This window comes from Cervus elaphus, chromosome 31, assembly GCF_910594005.1.
Source record: "Cervus elaphus chromosome 31, mCerEla1.1, whole genome shotgun sequence".
In the NCBI taxonomy this organism is placed as follows: domain Eukaryota; kingdom Metazoa; phylum Chordata; class Mammalia; order Artiodactyla; family Cervidae; genus Cervus; species Cervus elaphus.
The window spans coordinates 45,507,049-45,529,092 of NC_057845.1; the positions used below are offsets into that span (position 1 = coordinate 45,507,049).

General features: G+C 35.5%; 1 protein-coding gene and 1 non-coding gene across 2 annotated transcripts in view; both read left to right on the plus strand.

The window, feature by feature from the left end:
* ZPLD1 (zona pellucida like domain containing 1) overlaps positions 1–22,044 on the plus strand; it is a 405,680-nt gene that overhangs the window by 214,701 nt on the left and 168,935 nt on the right. The gene's annotated exons all lie outside the window — the stretch shown is intronic.
* TRNAY-GUA lies at positions 21,807–21,880 on the plus strand. Its single transcript has one exon. It is a non-coding gene; the product is annotated as a tRNA-Tyr (tRNA).

The window sequence follows — 22,044 nt, forward strand, 5'->3', positions numbered from 1 at the left end:
TAGCAAATGAAACAACTGACAAAGGATTGATTTCCAAAATATACAAGCAGCTCATACAACTAAATGCCAGAAAAACAAACAACCCAGTCAAAAAGTGGGAAAAGACCTAAATAGACATTTCTCCAAAGAAGACATACATATGGCTAACAAACACATGAAAAGATGCTCAACATCACTCATTATTAGAGAGATGCTGATCAAAACTACAATGAGGTATCACCTCATATTGTTCAGAATGGCCCTCATCAAAAAGTCTACAAACAATAAATGCTGGAGAGGGTGTGGAGAAAAAGGAAGACTCTTGCACTGTTGGTAGGAATGTAAATTGATACAGCCACTATGGAAGATGGTATGGAGATTCCTTAAAAACCTAGGAATAAAACCACCATATGACCCAGCAATCCCACTCATAGGTATATACAGTGCAGAAACCAAAATTGAAAAAGACTCATGTATCCCATTGTTCATTGTGGCACTATTTATAATAGCTAGAACATGGAAGCAACCTAGATGTCCACTGACAGATGAATGGATAAAGAAGTTGTGGTACATATACACAATGGAATATTCAGTTCAGTTCAGTCACTCAGTCATGTCTGCCTCTTTGCGACCCCATGGACTGCAGCATGCCAGGCTTCCCTGTTCATTACCAACTCCTGGAGTTTACTCAAACTCATGTTGATTGAGTCGGTGATGCCATCCAACCATCTCATCCTCTGTCATCCCCTTCTCCTCCTGCCTTCAGTCTTTCCCAGCATCAGGGTCTTTTCAAATGAGTCAGTTCTTCCCATCAGGCATCAGGTGGCCAAATATTGGAACATTACGCAGCCATCAAAAGGAATGCATTTGAGTCAGTTGTTATGAGGTGGATGAAACTGGAACCTATTATACAGAATGAAGTAAGTCAGAAAGAGAAAGATAAATATTGTATTCTAACACGTATATATAGAATCTAGAAAAATAGTACTGACTTTTATCTGCAGGGCAGCAATGGAGAAACAGACATAGAGAATAGACTTATGGACATGGGGAGAGGGGAGGAGAGGGTGAGATGGATGCAAAGAGTAACATAGAAGCTTAGATTACCATGTGTAAAATAGATAACCAACGGGAATTTGCTATATGGCTCAGGAAACTCAAACAGGGGCTCTGTATCAACCTAGGGGGGTGGGATGGGGAGGGAAATGGGAGGGAGGTTCAAAAGGGAGGGGATATATGTACGCCTATGGCTGATTCATGTTGAGTTTTGACAGAAAACAACAAATTTCTGTAAAGCAATTATCCTTCAATAAAAAATAAATTAATTTAAAAAACCACCTTGCACTATCAGGGTCAAATTTATGAAACACTGAAAGAAAGACATAGTCTTATAATGTTTTAGAGATTAAAAAGAGGTGACCTCCTAGAGGAGGAAAATCATAATGATACTAATTTTTTGTAACACTTAATGCTAGAAAATATGGAGCAATATCTATAAAATCCTAAGGGATATAAATTTTAGACTCCACTAAGAAAGTTATTATTCAAGTCTTAGGCAAAATAAAGACTTTACAGACACGGGAATTTGAACTTGTTTGGGAAAATAAGTTACTACGGGATGTTCTCTAGCACAATGAGAAAGGAAATAATAGAGAAGACACATGAGTGTTGAATAAAGTAATGAACATGACTTCAATAAGTCTAAATAGTCATAAACTGATCACAAAAGGTAGGTTTGAGTTTAGTGCAGTTTAAGGCAGAGTTCCTAAAACAGAAGCATAAAACATAAGAAGAGCTATGTATTAGTGTAAGTCATTTGAGAGATTCCTGATTTTTAACTTACTGTGTTTAAGGACACATCTAAAGGTTGATGTATTTTAAAAATATAAGCCAAGGACAACTAATTTGAGTGAAAATTAAGCTGGAAAGGGAAAATTGGTTGTATAATTAGTACAAATGTAGTAATCATAACCCCAAGAATATATAGTGAGACAATACGCCACTATTAATGGTTAATTTTATTTGAGGATTTATTGCATGCTAGATACTCTGCCAGGTGGGTACTTTTATCATCACTATTTATATTAATAGATGAGGAAACTGAGGACAAAGAGATGAAGCAATTTACCCAGAGTCATCAGCTAGCAAGGGGCAAAGCCAGGCGATCTCACTTCACAGCCATACTATTAATCACTACCCTAAATATTGTGTCCTTGACACATTACTGGAATATAAATTTCTCAAAAATGACCCCATAAAAGAGAAAACCCAATACTCTTTTTAAATGCAGTTTACAGGCATTTTCCCAATCTGTATCAGATAGATTTCTTATAACCTGTATACTGTGTATATCAGTAACCCATTGCTACAAACTTCTGTGGAACAAACCACCTTTATATGTGACTACATGAATGAACCTTGAGGACATTATGCTAAGTGAAATAAGACAGTCACAGAAAGGATGTTGCATAATTCCATTTATATGAGGTATTTAAAAATAGTCAAATACATAAAATCAAAGAATGGAATGGTGGTTGCCAGGGGCTGAGGGGGAGATACAAATGGGAGGATACTAATCAATGGGCATAAAGTTTCAATTAAACAAAATGAATAAGTTCTAGAAATCTAGCATACAATTTTGCACGCATAGCTAACAATAATATATTGTGCACTTCAAAATTTCTTAAGAGGGTAGGTCTCATTTTAAGTGTTTTTACCACAATAAAAGCCTCTTGATGAAAGTGAAAGAGGAGAGTGAAAAAGTTGGCTTAAAACTCAACATTCAGAGATCTAAGATCATGGCATCCGGTCCCATCACTTCATGGCAAATAGATGGGGAAACAGTGGGAACAGTGGCCGACTTTATTTTTGGGGGCTCCAAAATCTCTGCAGATGGTGACTGCAGCCATGAAATTAAAAGATGCCTGCTCCTTGGAAGAAAAGTTATGATCAACCTAGACAGCATATTAAAAGGCAGAGGCACTACTTTGCCAACAAAGGTCCATCTAGTCAAAGCTTTGGTTTTTCCAGTAGTCACGTATGGATGTGAGAGTTGGACTATAAAGAAAGCTGAGCATCAAAGAATTGATGCTTTTGAACTGTGGTGTTGGAGAAGACTCTTGAGAGTCCCTTGGACTGTAAGGAGATCCAACCAGTCCATCCTAAAGGAAATGAGTCCTGAATATTCACTGGAAGGACGGATGCTGAAACTGACACTCCAGTGCTTTGGCCACCTGATGTGAAGAACTGATTCACTTGAAAAGATCTTGATGCTGTGAAAGATTGAAGGCTGGAGGAGAAGGGGATGACAGAGGATGAGACAGATGGATGGCATCACTGACTCAATGGAAATGAGTCTGAGTAAGCTCCAGGAGTTGGTGATGGACAGGGAGGCCTGGCATGCTGCAGTCCATGGGGTCACAAAGAGTTGGAAATGGCTGAGCGACTGAACTGAGCTGAATTGAACCACAATAATATAAAAAATTAAATAGACAAACCTAGTGGCTTGAAACGACCATCATTTGCTCTCATGTATATGGGTCACCTGAGGCCCTGCCCTAGGCTTGGTCCAACAAGGGTGGGTAGGCTTAGTTCTACATGTCTTTCATCCCCTCTTTGGGAAAACAGAACACCTAGGACATGTCCTTTTCATTGCTTGGCAGAGGCACAAGGGACATATGTGTGTTTCATTGCACAGCGGTTGATTTATAAGCAAACCCAAATATGCCCACAAGTGCAAGTTCTTTTCAAACCTTTGGTTCCCATCATGCCTGTCAACATTCCACTGAACAACTCACATAGTCAAACAAGAGACAGGAAAGTCATATGGCAAAGGATGTGGACATAGGAAGGATAATGAAGTAGGTCTATCAATGCTACTTGACATCACTGATCTACCTTTTTTCTTAGTTGGGAGGAAAATGCTATAAATGAAACATACATGAGGATTTGCAAGACAAACAGTGTGTTAAGAACAGTGTAGATATTATAGTCACTAGCACCCACATGGCACAAAGAGTGTAAAACACTATGTGTTTAAAATGTTGGGTGAAATAATAAATTATTTTTCACTTGTTCAAAGAGAACCTTCCTTAACCATAATGATCCTGTGAGGATGGGATGCTTGGATCCTCCTAGTTTAGTATTGAGACTATCTTCCTTGTAACAACTAGGGGAGGAAGGTGAAGAGAGGCGAAGAGATAAAATATTTAAGAAAATACACCTATACCTATCCCTCTATTATCTCTGTACCTGTCTCTATCTATAGAAGTATATTTGCCTTAGATATATTATATGAGTATCTCCTGTTAGTAAAAAATAAAAATGATGAGTGCATAATGGTGAATGAGATGCATTTTTTCTCCTTCTAGGTAGGTGTTTGAGAAGAAGTTTTACAAGTGGTGGAAAGAACGTTTGATGGCATACTCTAGAAATTGGCTTTTTGCCCTCAATCTGCCACTAATAAAAGATAAAATCTTGAACAAATTACTTAACTTCTCTGAGTGACAATTTGCTTATCATTAAAATTGGCCTGGAGTATCTCTAAGATTCTCTTCAACCCTAAGGATTTAAGATGGAAATTTAAAAAGTGGAAATATGACCACAGGATAGATGGAAATTCATTGAAATGCATTTTTGTAAAATTAGGAGCAGCGGCTGATTTATAAGGAGCAATAACATGCTCTCTAAAATGATTAATTATAATTGAGCAGTTACTATTGATTTAAAGATGGATAGATCTCATGAATAAAATTGTAAAGCTCATTCCCAATTCATGTTCTTTTTTGAACAAAGATGGGAAGCAAGGTGTTTCAGTATTAGATAAATTATGAATCGAAGAAAACTAAAGGTTGTAAAGCTTATACTAGGTTATAATTCATTTACTAGTCTCTGATTCAAAGTGGCATACTAAAGTAAGAAAATAAGAAATATCATAGTAGCCCTGCCCTAAGATCTATCGTTTCTAGTTGGCAACACTTCCTGTATTGTATTATGGAAGAACCTAGTTACCATTTGTTCTATTGACCCAAAATGTTATGGCTGTGTTCCAAACATCTCTACCTTCCTCAAAGAAGTTATAAATACAAAATCCACTAATGTGTATGAATATACATTATAGATTAGGTTTACATATACAAAATGATTCACGTTACCAACTAGGAGTACCAATATATCACATTTTCTTTATTTTGACAGGAATTATTCAATTCAAGGAATTATTCACTTATTAGTGGGACATGCATATTCCATTTGAATGCTCCTCCTTCCTTACTTTCCAAGTTGGTCAGATGCCTTTCTCAGTCCAAAGACTGTCAATGATATTTCAAAGATAATTGCAAATTTACATAGACTTTTAACTTATGATTTCTGATTGGTATCATTATTGAACACTGGTCCTATCCCCTTCCATAGTTGTTCCTCACTTGATGGTAATTCCTTTCTAGTCTAAGTTCCTACATTGACTTCCCTACCTACTTTTTTCCCCTCTAGCATGAACTTGGCATTTATTTTATTTTTTAAATTAATTTTTATTGAAATGTAGTTGATTTATACCGTAGTGTTAGTTTCTGATGTATGGCAAAGTGAATCAGCTATACATATACACATATCTACTCTTTTTTAGATTCTTTTGCCATATAGGCCATTACAGAATATTGAGTAGAGTTCCTTGTGCTGTACAGTCGATAATTATTGCTTTATCTGTTTTATATATTGTAGTGTGTGTATGTCAAACTGAATCTCCCAATTTTACCCCCTTTTCCTCTTGGTAACTCCAAGTTTGTTTTCTACATCTGTGACCTGTGTTTTGTAAAGAAGTTTATTTGTACCATTTTTTTTAATATCCTACATATAAATGATATCATATGACATTTGTTTTTCTGCCTTTCTTCACTCAGTATGACAGTCTCTAGGCCCATCCATATTGCTGCAAATGGCATATTTCATCCTTTCTATGGCTGAGTAATATTCCATTGTATATATGGACCATATCATCTTTATCCATTCAAATGTTGATGGACATTTGGGTTGCTTCCATATCCTGGCAATTGTAATAGAGCTTCAATGAACATTGTAGTTTATGTGTCTCTTTGAATTATGGTTTTCTCCAGATATGTACCCAGGAGTCTGACTGCTAGATCATATAGTAGCTCTATTTTTAGTTTTTTAAGGAACCTCCATACTCTTCTTCATAGTGGCGTCACCAATTTACATTCACACCAACAGTATAGGAGGATCCCCTTTTCTCCACACCCTCTCCAGCATTTACTATTTGTAAATTTTGACTTTGCTACATTCTTGGGTTCAATGTATTAAGACTGAGTTCTGGGGTCTTGTAACCTAGATTTGGATTTTGCCTTTGCTTCTTTTTGGCTGTGTGATTTGAGCCAAGTTATCTAGCTTTTTCTCATCTAACTTTCCTTATCTATAAAATAAAGATAATAGTACAATTTACCCCACATAGTTGTTGTGAAAATTAAGTGAGACAGTACATAACACGCAGAGTGCCTGGCACCTACAAGATTCGTATTAATAAAAAATATATGCTCCTGCTACCAATATGACTACCACTACTATTAGTACTATAGTAATCATTTCTAAAAGTGTAACAATACTGCCAGATTGCTGTGATGCTGAGCTTAATGGTCCCATTATTTTCCTTTTGGAAGGAACCTGGGTATCTATGCAAAGTAGCCTACCTTTATCCCAGAGCTCTAAATACCAGAGCAGTAGACTTCCCTGTTAATTGTTTCTTTAAGAAAAATGGGCAAATTTTTCAAACAGGCAATTCATGGAAGATTAAATTTCAGTGGCCACTACATGTAATCTCAGGTAAATAGAAATTAAGATGAAAATGAGGTAATATTCTATAGATCTGCAATTATAGACAATATTCTATAGATCTACCCCGTAGATCTGCAAAAATAAATTTCTAATAACATCAGTCCATAAGGGCTCTGAAGCAAAGGTGACCCTTGTGTATTGTTGCTGAGAGGATAAATCACTGCAACCAATCTAGTTCACACTATATGTAGTAGGAAATTGATAAATAAACTTTGACTTATGTATAAAATAGAATGTGAAGTGAAATGAGTTGCTCATTCATATCTGCTTCTTTGCGACCACATGGACTGTAGCCCGCCAGGCTCTTCTGTCCATGGGATTCTCCAGTCAGGAATATGGGAGTGGGCTGCCATTCCCTTCTCCAGGGTATCTTCCTGACCTAGGAATTGAACCCAGGTCTCCTGCAATGCAGGCAGATTCTTTACCATCTGGGCCACCAGGGGAGTCCATAAACTAGAATACTACACAATATTAAATGAAGTACATGTGTGTGTCTGTGTGTGTTCATGTGTGTGAACATGGATGCATCAGAAGAACAATGCTGAATAAGAAAAAATAGGTTGCTGAAGGCCTTACTTTGAGGCTGATGTTCTAATCCAGGGATGGCAAATTATGGCAGACCAGGGTCTAAATAGAGCCTATTACCTACTTATATGTAGTACCCAAGGTAAGACTGGTTTTTATATTTTTAAATAATTTAAAAAAACTTTTGAATAATATTTTGTGACATGTGAAATATATATGAAATTCAAGTTTCAGTGTCTATAAAGTTATATTGGCACACACACAACATTTTTTAAAAAGGTTGCTAAAAGATGTAGAGTATATTATTTATGTATATTTCTTAAAGTAAATTATATTAAATATTAAAATATGTAGAATAAACATACATGCCAGCTTCAGGATGTTAACTAGTTCTGGGAAGTGAGGGGGTGGACAAGAAAGAGGGGTTATAGTTCTCCATATAATATTTTATTTTCTTAAGAAATTTTAAGACAGTGTAGTAGTATGGTACCATCTATTACCTATATGTGGTGAGCCTATAGATATCTATGAAATTCAGTTTTTTGATCCTGTCTGCAAGCATAAATATTTAATAATAAGACATTAGATCAAGAAAATTAGAGCAGGGTCAATGGCTGGGTTGGGAAGAGACTGTGGAGCAGGAAATAGCAACCTCCTCCAGGACTCTTGCCTGAAAAACCCCATGGACGAGGAGCCTGGTGGGCTACAGTCCAAAGGGTTGCAAATAGTTGGACACAAATGTGCACAAGACAACAATAAAAACAAAAATTTAATAATATGACATTAGATAAAGAAAATTAGAGGGAAAGAATAGGTCATTTATCTTTTGGGATAATTAGAAAACATTTGGGGAAGAATAGGATTAGATTTCTGCCTTATGTCATACAAAAAGGACAATTCCAGATGGGTTAAATTTTAAATGAAAAAAGTATAAGATAATGTAGGTGATAATTTTTGTTTTGATACTAAGTATGGAAAATTACCTCTAAATATGTAGATGAAAGAAATCTAGACAAAAAAAAATTCTGATAAAAGGAAATGATTAATAGATTTTTTATAAGAATATAAATCTCTATGTCCTGGAACTATAAACAAAATATATATGTATAAAATGAACTAAATTGATGTTCTTAACATGCAAAGTATTTGTAAAAACAAAAGCTATAAAATCTTCTCAGGAAAACAAAATATGAAAATAACCCGAACAGACAATTTGCAAATATGTGAAAATGTTCAACACACAGTTATCAATTTATTGCCTCTTAGCTGAGAATCGCCCTTGAGCACCTGCTCTGCAGTAATGGATTGGATTGTCTTCACATTTCTCTTATGCAACTAGCATAATATTAAGCCTTGTCAGTAGGAAAAAATGCCATTGGAGAGACATTATTAGAGTAAAGGGTCTTCTCTTACTGAGTCTAGTGTACTCAGATTTGTTTTTTTTTTTTAATTGACTTAATTCTACATATCTTAGTAATTTAACATAGGACATATTTAGAACCAAAATTTAATATCTTACAATGAGAAAGCATAAATGCTATTAGTAATCTTCACTTGAAGTCCTGTTTACTCATTTATATTCTAACTATAATAAGCAGATAGGGTAGTTGATATTAGTCATCAAAATTTATTGATTGGAGATGAGTGAGTGAGTGAGTGATTGAAGTCGCTCAGTCGTGTCCGACTCTTTGTGACCCCATGGACTATAGCCTACCAGGCTCCTCCATCCATGGGATTCTCCAGGCAAGAGTACTGGAGTGGGTTGCCATTTCCTTATCCAGGGGATCTTCCCGACCCAGGGATCGAACCTGGGTCTCCCACGTTGCAGGCAGATGCTTTAACCTCTGAACCACCAGGGAATAAATATAATCTAAAAGTAATCCAAGTCTATTCCCCAACCAGTAATGCTGAAGAAGATGAAGTTGAACAGTTCTATGAAGACCTAGAAGACCTTCTAGAACTAACACCCCCAAAAGATGTCTTTTTCATTATAGGGGACTGGAATGCAAAAGTAGGAAGTCAAGAGATACCTGGAGTAACAGGTATTTACCAAGCCCAAATTACAAAGGTAATTTGGCCTTGGAGTACGGAAGGAAGCAGAGCAAAGGCTAATAGAGTTTTGCCAAGAGAACTCACTGATCATAGCACACACCCTTTTCCAACAATAAAAGGGAAGGCTCTACACATGGACATCACCAGATGGTCAATACTGAAATCAGATTGATTATATTCTTTGCAGCCAAAGATGGAGAAGTTCTGTACAATCAGCAAAAACAAGACCTGGAGCTGACTGTGCCACAGACCATGAAATCCTTATTGCCAAATTCAGACTGAAATTGAAGAAAGTAGGGAAAACCACTAGACCATTCAGGTATGACCTAAATCAAATCCCTTATGATTGTACAGTGGAAGTGTGAAATAGATTTAAGGGACTAGATCTGATAGACAGAGTGCCTGATGAACTATGGATGGAGTTTCATGACATTGTACAGGAGACAGGGACAAAGACCATCCGCAAGGAAAAGAAATGCAAAAAGGCAAAATGGTTGTCTGAGGAGGCCTTACAAATAGCTGTGAATAAAAGAGAAGTGAAAGGCAAAAGAGAAAAGGAAAGATATACCCATTTGAATGCAGAGTTCCAAAGAATAGCAAGGAGAGATAAGAAAGCCTTCCTCAGTGATCAATGCAAAGAAATAGAGGAAAATAATAGAATGGGAAAGACTAGAGATCTCTTCAAGAAAATTAGAAATACCAAGGGAACATTTCAGGCAACGATGGGCTCAATAAAGGACAGAAATGGTATGGACCTAAGAGAAACAGAATATATTAAGAAGAGGTGTCAAGAATACACAGAAGAACTATACAAAAAAGATCTTCATGACCCAGATAATCACGATGGTGTGATCACCAACCTAGAGCCAGATATCCTGGAATGTGAAGTCAAGTGGGCCTTAGGAAACATCACTATGAACAAAGCTAGTGGAGGTGATGGAATTCCAGTTGAGCTATTTTAAATCCTAAAAGATGATGCTGTGAAAGTGCTGCACTCAGTCTGCCAGCAAATTTGGAATATTCAGCAGGGGTCACAGGACTGGAAAAGGTCAGTTTTCATTCCAGTCCCAAAGAAAGGCAGTGCCAAAGAATGCTCAAACTATTGCACAATTGCACTCATCTCACACGCTAGCAAAGTAATGCTCAAAATTCTCCAAGCCAGGCTTCAACAATACATGAACTGTGAACTTCCAGCTGTTCAAGCTGGATTTAGAAAAGGCAGAGGAACCAGAGATCAAATTGCCAACATCAGCTGGATCATTGAAAAAGCAAGAGAGTTCTAGAAAAACATCTACTTCTGCTTTATTGACTATGCCAAAGTGTTTGACTATGTGGACCACAACAAACTGGAAAATTCTTCAAGAGATGGGAATACCAGACCACCTGACCTGCCACTTGAGAAACCTGTATGCAGGTCAGGAAGCAACAGTGAGAACAGGACATGGAACAACAGACTGGTTCAAAATAGGAAAAGGAGTACGTCAAGGCTGTATATTGTCACCCTGCTTATTTAACTTATCTGCAGAGAACATCATGAGAAATGCTGGGCTGGATGGAACACAAGCTGGAATCAGGATTACTGGCAGAAACCTCAGATATGCAGATGACAACACCCTTGTGGAAGAAAGGAAGAAGCACTAAAGAGCCTCTTGATGAATTGAAAAAGAAGAGTGAAAAAGTTGGCTTAAAACTCAACATTCAGAAAACAAGATCATGGCATCTGGTCCCATCACTTCATGACAAATAGATGGAGAAACAGTGGCAAACTTTATTTTTTGGGGCTCCAAAATCACTGCAGATGGTGACTGCAGCCATGAAATTAAAAGACGCCTGCTCCTTGGAAGAAAAGTTATGACCAACCTAGGCAACATATTAAAAAGCAGAGACATTACTTTGCCAACAAAGGTCCATCTAGTCAAAGCTATGGTTTTTCCAGTAGTCACATATGGATGTCAGAATTGGACTATAAAGAAAGCTGAGTGGTGAGGAACTGACACTTTTGAACTGTGGTGTTGAAGAAGAGTCTTGAGAGTTGCTTGGACTGCAAGGAAATCCAACCAGTCCATCCTAAAGGAGATCAGTCCTGAATATTCACTGGAAGGACTGATTCTGAAGCTGACACTGCAATACTTTGTCCACCTGATGTGAAGAACTGACTCATTGGAAAAGACCCTAATGCTGGGAAAGATTGAAGACTGGAGGAGAAGGGGGCGACAGAGGATGAGATGGCTGGATGGCATCACCGACTCAATGGACATGAGTTTGAGTAAACTCTGGGAGTTGGAGATGGACAGGGAGGCCTGGTGTGCTGCAGTCCATGGGGTTGCAAAGGGTCGGACACGACTGAGCCACTGAACTTAACTGACTGAACTGAAAATAATGTGAAGGTCAATATATTCTCAAGAGATCATGGATCTTGCATGAAGGCCAGAAGATTATCAATATTGCTATTGTTGTACCCTGTAATTTATAAAATTTTCTTTTTAAAAAAATTAATTAATTTATTTTAATTGGAGGCTGATTACTTTACAATATTCTGGTGGTTTTTTCCATACATTAACATGAATCAACTATGGTGTACTTGTATCCTCTCTTCCTGGACCCCTGTCCCACCTCCCTTCCCATCCCATCATTCTTGGATTGTAAAAGGTAGTTTTCAGGAACTAAAGTTCATTGTGAATAAGGATGAGGAGACTATTTCGAACCTGTTATCATTATGGCCATGGAGATGAAACAACAGTGGAGTCCAGTGGAACATCACAGTTTCTTTCCTGAAACCACTTATCTAGTTTATTTTTATTTTGGTGACCGAATTTTTGGGTAGATTGTACTTGAACTAGGCTAATGAAAGCCTGAAGGAAGAAGTGCAAAGGAGATTGAAGGGTTCAAGTATCTAGATGGCAGAACAGAACTGGGAAGAGGAGCAGACTTGAAAAAACAAGAAACCTACAAAACATTTGTTAGGTAGCTAGAATAGGAAACAGGAGTCCAGACTGGCGGTGCTTAAAAGACAAGGAAGGGAAAAGCCCACGAAAATAGAACAAAGGAAGGTCCGAGGACTGGAGTGAGGACCTCAGGTAGAAGAAACAGCACTCCTGGCTAGCCCAGTTTACATAGGGCAGGCCCAGGCAGAGGAAAAAACATACTTAAGAGGAGCCAAAGGGCTGGGGGTCTCTCTTTCTCCTGCGTGCTGGCCCTCTCTTCTCTTCACGTCTTTGGGTCGGCATGCCCTCATGCCTCAAGGATGTATTTTCCTGCTATTTTCTAAATAAAATTGAGCTATAACACTGAGCTGTAACACTGATCTAAGAGGTATAACATGGTATGTTTGAGATCTGAGAGCTGTAACACGGTCTGTTTGAAATCTGAGAGCTATAACATGGTCTGTTCGAGACCCGAGAACTATAACACGGTCTATCTGAAATCTATGACACGTTGAGGGCTGTAACATCCGTTGCTTCAAATTTTTGTTGAGATGAGACAGAACCGAGGAGACTGCACTCCCCTGACACATTCATTTAGATTTCACTTTCAATAACCTTCCCTATTCTACATAACTCTGTTATGTATGGTTCTACTGCCTAATGTCAGAGTGGAAGAAGCAGAAACAACAGATACTGTAACTAAAACAAATTTATATTTTTATAATAGAGAATAAATTGATACATATGAAGGAAAATAAGATTTTGATAGCTAGGCCAAATTCTGTTTTAGAGACCACGGGCTTATGTTAAAGCGGGACTGACTACTGGTTAGAGATGATCAAGAACCGTCAGCACTATGTCGTTAGCAAGAAGGACCCAGGCGAGTTTAAAATAAAGAATGATTGGATCTCTCCTTCCGTCCTCCTACCGAATTCCTGCTGAGTTTACTAAGAACTCCCAGTCCCCAATATCGGAAAAAATGCTTTGATTGGGATGGTGATGTTTCCAATGTGTGTGGTTCTAGTTGTAAGTTTTCTAATTATATGTTAAAGAGATGCTGGTAAGATACTTTATAGTGGCTTGGTCTATTTGGCAGTAACTGGAAAATCATTAATTATTACCACAAATTAATATTAAAATAATTGTGGATGCAAATAGGTTTTATATATAGATATTGATCTCTATATCTTTATTTGTATATATTTAGTTTTACCAAGCCTATGGTGGATTATTACAAATATATAAATGTCTTATAATTCAATGAGAAAATATTTAATCCCAAGAGAATAAAAGATAAATACATTTACAGTTAATTCATAAAAGAAGAAATACAAATTCTAATATATGTATTAAAAGCTTACTTTAGCAATAATCAGATAGATACTAATGAGAATTAATGTGATTTTTAAGGAAAATTCCAAATTTTAAGACTACAAATGATTATCTATTGTTAGTATGAATTTCTGGAAAGTTAGCTTTTTCATATAATCTCATAAGTGAAATATTTATCAAAGGTTAAAAAGCCTAGACAAAACTACTGATCATGCAATCTGTTTTTAAGGATTTATCCTAAGTAAATACTGAGAAATATATTTTAAGTACAAAATAGTTTACTGTGGCATTATTTAAAAGTGGAAAAAAAAATTAAATGCTTAAATGTCTAGCAATTATTGGGAGAGACAGTCTGCCATGGGTCCCAAGTAGCACCTTCACATGAGGATTAGGTCTCCAACCTACGAGTTTTGTGGGGGAGATACATTCAGACCATAGCAGATACTAAGCTGCCACTAAAAGATGTGTTCTCAAAAAATTATCAATACATGAAAATTCTCATGACATATTGATTAGAGAACAAATAAATAACATAACAGTACAATTTGATATATTTTTAAAAGAGTACATACAGACATGTAGAAAATTCTCGAGTGTATATACAAAAGGATGAGTCTAAGATCATCTTAGAAATGATTGCATCATTTCTTAGTTTAGTGGTTATCAAACTGTAGCATCCCTCAGCATCACATGTGGGGCTCTTAAAACACAGGATGCTCAATGTCACCCCCACAGATTCTGGTTCAGTGGACCTGGGATAGGGCCCCCAAATTCCTGATTCTAACAAGTTCCTCGGTGATGTTCCTGCTTGTCAGAAAGCCACCTCTGAAAGCCCACTGTCTTGGTCTATGTGATAGTTTAGTGCAGTAGTTTTTAGCATGGACTCTGGAGCCAGCTTCCCTGGGTTTGTAATTGATTCTGTCACTTCCTATTTAAGTGTCTTTAAGCAAGTTTTGAAATTCTCTGTGCCTTATTTTCTCATCTGGGAAGTGGTAACTAGAAACTCACAAATAGATTAGAAAAATCTTAGCACAATGTCTAAGACTTATAAGTACTCTTACATTTTTGCTTGTCTAGAAATTGTCTGTTAATACAAAGAATTTTACTCTTGACTCTCTGAAGTTCCTTTGTGCTGCACCTATGCACCATTGTAGCAAAAAGAGCGGGAGATTTTACAATCAGGTAAACTGCTATTGTCACCTGCTACTTTAGTTTCCTCATCTATAAAATGGGGGAACTAATTTTTTCTGCACTACTTTTGGAAGGATTAAATGCAGTCACATGAATAAAATAGTTGCCAAGTAACCTAAGTCAATTAATATTAATCCTCTTACTTCCCATACCAGTTCTGACTAAGCATCTCTCATTAACCTAATAAAAATGAATGACTGGTTATTAAATTATTCTTAGTGTTTTAGGCTTTAGAAATACATCATTTCACAGGACCTAAAAAAACCTGCTTTCTTGAGGGTTACATATATTGGGGAGAAATTTAAAGAAAAGAGTGTTGCAATGGAAAAGCAATATCAATAGTAAGTAAGTCTGATTTTCCTGCTATTCTGCTACTAATTTAATATTTAGCATTGAGCCAATCATTTATCTGTGGCTCATTAATAAAGTGAGAAGACTGGGACATATGTTTCTAAGACCCTTTCAACTCTAACATCCTCTCTAAAACTGCTAAAGCTTTACAAACTAGGTATTGAAAATCTGTGGCTTTGAGGGCCAGCTAGGTAACAAATGTGTGTAAAAATGGGTGGTTAACTATAGATGGTGCTGGAAACAGTATAGTTTGATATATTTTTAAGAGGGTATACAGATTTGGAGAAAATTCTAGGAGTGTATATACAAAATGATGAGTCTAAGATCATCTTAAAAATAATTGCATCATTTTTTAGTTCAGTGATTCTCAAACTGTAGCATCTTTCAGCATCATGTATATGGTGGTTTGGAGAATTCATGTCTTCCTAAAGATACTTACATTAAAATTGCTTTTAAAACATTTGCTTGTCAGATAACATGTGTTGATATGCCAGGTTCTGCAACCTATGGTCTAAGTCTTAATCCTAGAATTCCTTGGTAATTCCTAACCTGTACTCTTCTGTGTACTTGTAACTACTCAGAATGTCTCACTTTATGAGAGTGTTTTTGCTGATTGTTGTCTGTGCGATGCCCTTTTATCTTGTGTTTCCTTTTGTCTGTTCTACAGTTTTAGGTAGAATCAAGTAAATCTAATAAACAATAAATTTAGAGAGTTGATGTCAAATATTTCTCCCTTCCTTAAATAGCAGAGTTTTATAGGAATGTATTTTATAATGTTTTCAGCTTTTATCCTTGTATTGCTTTCAAAGCTAAAGTCTGTGTAACAAGCAATTGATTTCTGTTCTCTAAAATGGCACTGTCCAACAGAAGATGCCCTATTATTGAAAGTGTTCTTTAATTGTGCTGTCTGATATCACCTTGCCACATGTGGTACAGAGCACTAAAATATGGCTTGTATAACTGAGGATTAAAAATTTAATTTAAATAGCCATATGTGGCTAGTGACTACTATGTTGGATAGTACAGCTCTGGAAAATAGATTTATTTTTAAAACTGAATAAACCTCTGGCTCCCACAAAATCCCTCATAAATTTCTCATTTTATTTCATGTATTCATTTCATTTTAAAGAATATTATGAAGATTAGACTTCTTTTTCTTAAAGATAAACAGATAAGCAAGCTTCAGCTTAGGGAAGAAGTGCTTTTGTGAAAGCTCAATATTTCAAACCGAAGTGTCCATTTATCTTCACTAATACCTTGCTTTGAAATGTTGTTGCTGTTAGCGTAAATGGAGTCTCAATTTCCATGCTTTGGAAATGGTATTGATGAACATTAGACGTGTGTGCATGGAGCACACAGCTTTAAGCAAACAACATATGCATTGAGGTCTGTGCTTAACAACTCTGCCTCAGGATTCTACAGATTCCTTGAGTGTTCTTTTAAAGACAGCACTGTCAGTTTTAAGACAGGAACAGATGCAGCTTTCCATATAATACAGTCAGCAAAGTTCAGAGGATATAAGGCCAGACAAGATTCATATTTATTTCACAAGATTGCCTACATTGGTGGTACTTAAACCAGACTTCTCAACAGCTAGCATCTCTTGTTTTTTTAAAAAAATTTGGTTTCTATTTTGGGTGTTTGTGATCAGGAGCTATTGAGTTTTCATGTGAGTGAATTTCTTTCATTGTCTGTAATCCTTTTTAGTGTAGTGCTTTAAGATATACTAGTATTTCTAGTTTAAAAACTAATTTTCAGAAGTTTCTTTCTTTATGAAGAAAATCGTTTTTTCACCTTATTCCTTTGAAAATAAGATAATGATTTTAAATTAAAATAAATTCCTGGTCTCACAGTTTTGTCTTTCTTTTGTAAGTAGTATCATGAACCACCATGGATAAAAGTATGAGAAAAAATGCCTATGTATGTACATATAATTTTTTATATATATTGTGCAACACTGCCCCCACCTACAAACACACCAATCAATTGCACCCCATTAGAAGGTGCAGAAATGTACAGAAGCTATCTGTACATTTTTATGCATGTGTAAATATATAATGCAGTTTTATTTTGTAGATGATTGAACAAAACACATGACAGAAAACCAAACCTAACTAAAATTTATTCAGTCTTAGTATATATTTTCTTAGATGTAATACATTTAAGTTCTCCATACAGTGCCGAAGTCTCTTCGATGATAGGTGTGATGTATGTTTTTAATATGTCACTTGGATATTTCCAGTGATGGGGGCTCACTACTTCACCAGGTAGCCAATCAATTGTCAGCTAGCTGTTGTTTTTAGAAAAATGTCAATATGAATTGCATCTCCCTCCTTATATCATCCATTCACTGGTTCTATTTTTGACCATTTTAACATGTGTATTGAAAATATATATAAAGGCTCAAAAAAATCTATTTCCATGTGGAAAAACAAACATGTCAAACAAATATCTGTAGCAAGTTCTAGAATTTTTAGTGACTAAAATGTCAGTAGACCATATAAACTAATGTTATACCTTGCATTACGTATAATACCATTTATGAAAATCTTAGTTTGCAACATGGATAAAGCGGAGGATGGTTATCAAATTTTCATAATAAATTTTCCATCTGTATAAGGATTCAGCATAGAATTTTTCTCAATAATGAGTTGTAGTGCACTAAAATGTACATCAGCTTATAAAAACTCAATTCTTGTTTAATTTCCCATATCTATAAATAGTGATTAATTTACTTTATATCAGAAGCCAGCTTGTTGATGTCTATGAAGCACTATCAAATTACATCATTAATGGATGTCAGTGAAAAAGAATGACTTCTCATTCTGTGTTGGAACTTGAAGCAAAAAAAACTTTTCAGAAAGGCACTCTTAATTAAAGACATGCAATGACAGCTGACATCTGTATCAAAATTAGTATTTTTAAATCTATGCCAAAATCATTTATATGCATTGCTTTGACTTTTTGTTTTTGTTCTTAAAGATTCTTAGAGATACTATTTATCTTAAAGATCTGGAAAATATCTGAATAAGCAAATACCTATGGTGCTTTTCACTTACATTATATATGTATTTCTTTTTAGTAGTGCTTCCTGCTAGGGGGAAATTTTTTTGCAACTTTCCTTAAAAACTGTACTATACACTAAAAAACTATTATAAATAATAAAAATGTGCATCAAGATTAAAAATACAAGAACAATATATATAAAAATCAATTGTGCCTCAATGCAATGGCAGTGCACAAACCAAAAATGAAATTAAGGAAATAAATCCATTTACAAAGTTTTCAAGATGAATAAAATACTTATGAATTAATTTAACAAAGGCAATGTAAAATTTATATACTGAAAACAACAAAACTTTGTTCAAAAAATTTGAAAAGATCTAAGTGAATGCAAAGAAAGTTATATTCCTTTGCATGGATATATTGTATTTTATTTATCTAGTTATATTTATCAGTTGATAGGCGGGTTGTTTCCACTTCTTGGTATTGTATATGATGCTTGTATAAACAGACATGTATAAGTTTCAGTGTAGACACATTTTAATTAATTTGTTGTATATGGTGAATTTGTTTCCTTAGGAAATGCAAATCAAAACCATAATGAGATATTGTTGTTCAGTCACTCAGTCGTGTCTGACTCTGTGACCCAGTGGACTGCAGCAACTCCAGGCTTCCCTGCCCTTCACCATCTCCCAGAGCTTGCTCAAACTCATGTCCATTAAGTTCTTGATGCCATCCAACCATCTCATCCTCTGTTGTCCCCAGTAGGGTTGTTAAAGTCAAAAACACATACAGCAGCAAGTGTTGTCTAAGATGTGGAGAAACTGGAACCCTCATTTATTGCTGGAAGTGTTGTCAAATGGTGTAGCCACTTTGGGAAACAGGTTGGCAGTTCCTTAAAATGTTAATTGTAGAGTTAATGTATTTCCCAGAAATTCTTCTCTAGGTATGTTCCCACTAGCCAATATTTTTCAATCAATGGTTCTCATGATTCAAATGTTGTATCAAATTAAGCATGTCACTTACAAATTTTTCCATATTTACAGTAGACATAAAAACAACATTAAATCTGCCTGTATGGAAAATTGTCACTGAATAAAAATAACAAAAGTGGGAAAAAATTAAAATAACCTATGAATTTTTTTTTATATTCCATGTTAGTAGATTTATCTAGCTAACAGCATGCATGAGTGCATGCTGAGTTGCTTTAGTTGTGTCTGACTTTTTGCGGCCCTATAGCCTGCCAGGTTCTCTGTCCATGAGGTATGGCTGTAATTATACACTTCTTGAAATAATAAGGGTTTTTTTTTAATGTGTTGGTAAAGATGTAGAACAATTGGAAACTGCATTTATTACTTGTAGGTGTATAAGAAAGTATTATTTTGGAAAATATTTTGTCAGATTTCATGTAAAATGAAGCACACACTTAACATATAGCCCCCAAATCCCATTCCTAGGTGTTTAACCAAGAGAAAATATAATGTATGTCCAGCTAATGATCTGCATGATGGTAATCATGACAGCTTGAATCATAATGACCTCAAACCAAAAACATTCAAATGTCAACAGGTAAATGTCTAAACAAATCACAGTGTAATTATACAATTGAATGACATTCAACGATAAAAAGAGCAAAGTAATGATACTTGCAGCAGTATAAATGAATCTCAAAGAAGTCATGCTGAGTGAAAGAATTTAGACACAAATGACACAAGATTAGACACAAAGATATACTGTATAATTCTATTGATATTAAATTTTAGAATAGAAAAAACTAAAAAAACAACAACAACAACAACAAAAAGCTAGAGTCAATAGATCAGTGCTTTCTTGGGGCTGGGAAGTTGACTTCTAAGATGAATAGCAAATGGTTTGGGATGGTGATGTTTTATATTTTTGTTATCAACAGGATGGTTACCTAAGTGTGCATATTTTTCAGAATTCATTATCAATACAATTAAAAAAGGTGATTGTTATCATATTTAAATTTTACTTTAATAGAATTGATTTAAAATAAGGTCAAATGTTTCTTTGATTCAATAATTGGGATGAAATTATTAAACCATGATTGGAACTAACTGATTTTCTGCTTGTGGCATATGGATAACACTCTCTATATATAACTGACATCATTGAACTATTTATAAAGTTTTGCAGTTCAGGGAGCCAGCTCAGTAGCGGCTGTCATTTCACATGTTTATACAAATAAGTGAAATTAATTTATAAGCATAATCTTCTGATCTTAATGGAAAACTATACTTAGTGGAATGGTAAGCTGTACATGTTAAATTATTGTCTTTGAGTGATTTTCCTTAAAATAGCTATTAACTTGTGAAGTGGGTATTGATGCTTCTGCAGGTTCTGACATCTTCTGGGTTTTAAGGAGTCAGTGGTGTCTCAGTCACAAATGTAGATGGTAAACGCCGACAAACACAATACCAATTGTGTGAGTACCATCAGTTTCCTTGAGAAACAGAACTTTAGTGCTTATTTTTTAAAAGAAACATGTATTCATGCATTTTAATTCATTATCAATGATATGGTTTATTAAAAAGCAAACTAAAAAGCATTACCAAACAGAGAAATAAATAGGTATGCAGTAAACTTCCAGCCCACTGTGACTGTATTCAGATTGTTCTTTATGCAGCGGGACAGCCCAACATTCATTTTCCATTCATATTTCATGTACACCTAACCTGTAAATTCCTACTTTTCCCATAAACCCTGCTACATGGCAATGTGGAAACTTCTTGTATTTCTCCAGCTGAAACCCAAGGCCTGTTCTTTCTTCCCCAGTTTTATTGAGACATAATTGAAATATAGCACTATATGTTTAATGGACAGAGAATAATAATTTGACTTACACACATCATGAAATGATTACTACAATAGGTTTACTGAACAGCCATCATTTCACATAGATACAACATTAAATAAATAGAAAAAATTTATTGTGAGAATTCTTCTACTTGAAAGAACTTTCATTTTTCATTTTTAATGTATGTCATGTTAATTATTTTTATCATGTTGTACATTAAATCCCTAGTATTTATAACTGGAAGTTTGCATTTTTTAACTATGTTCAACTAATTCTATGACCCTCTCCAGTATTTACAAATCTGATCTCTTTTACTATGAGCTTGCTTGTTTGTTTTTGAAGTATAATTGATCTATAGCACTATGTTATTCCTGGTGCACAAAATAGTGATTCAATATTTCTATACATTTTAAAATTATCACAAGTCTAGTTGTCTTCTGTCCCTATACAAAGACATTTCATAATTATTGATATAGTCCCCACTATACATTTTATACCTGTGACAAATTTATTTTGTAACTGAAAGTTTGTATCTCTTAATCTCTTTGTCTATTCCTTCTACCACTCCTTCCCCTCTGGCAACCACCTATTTGCACTCTGTATCTATGACTCTGCTTCTGTTTGGTTATATTTGTTCATTAAAAAAAATAGATTCCACAAATAAATGAATTCATGCATTATTTGTCTTTCTCATATTTCCTTTAACAGAATACCCTCCAGGTCCATCTATAACTGGAAATGGCAACATTTCATTTTTATGGTTGAGTGATATTCCATTTACATATGGATTCCTGGTGGCTCAGACGGTAAAAGCGTCTGCCTGTAGTGCAGGAGACCCAGGTTAGATCCCTGGGTCAGGAAGATCCCCTGGAGAAGGAAATGAGAACCCACTCCAGTACTCTTGCCTGGAAAATTCCATGGATGGAGGAGACTGGTGAGCTCCATGGGTTCACAAGAAGTTGGACAGGACTGAGAGACTTCACTTTCACTTTTCCATTCATATATATGCCACATCTTTACCTATTC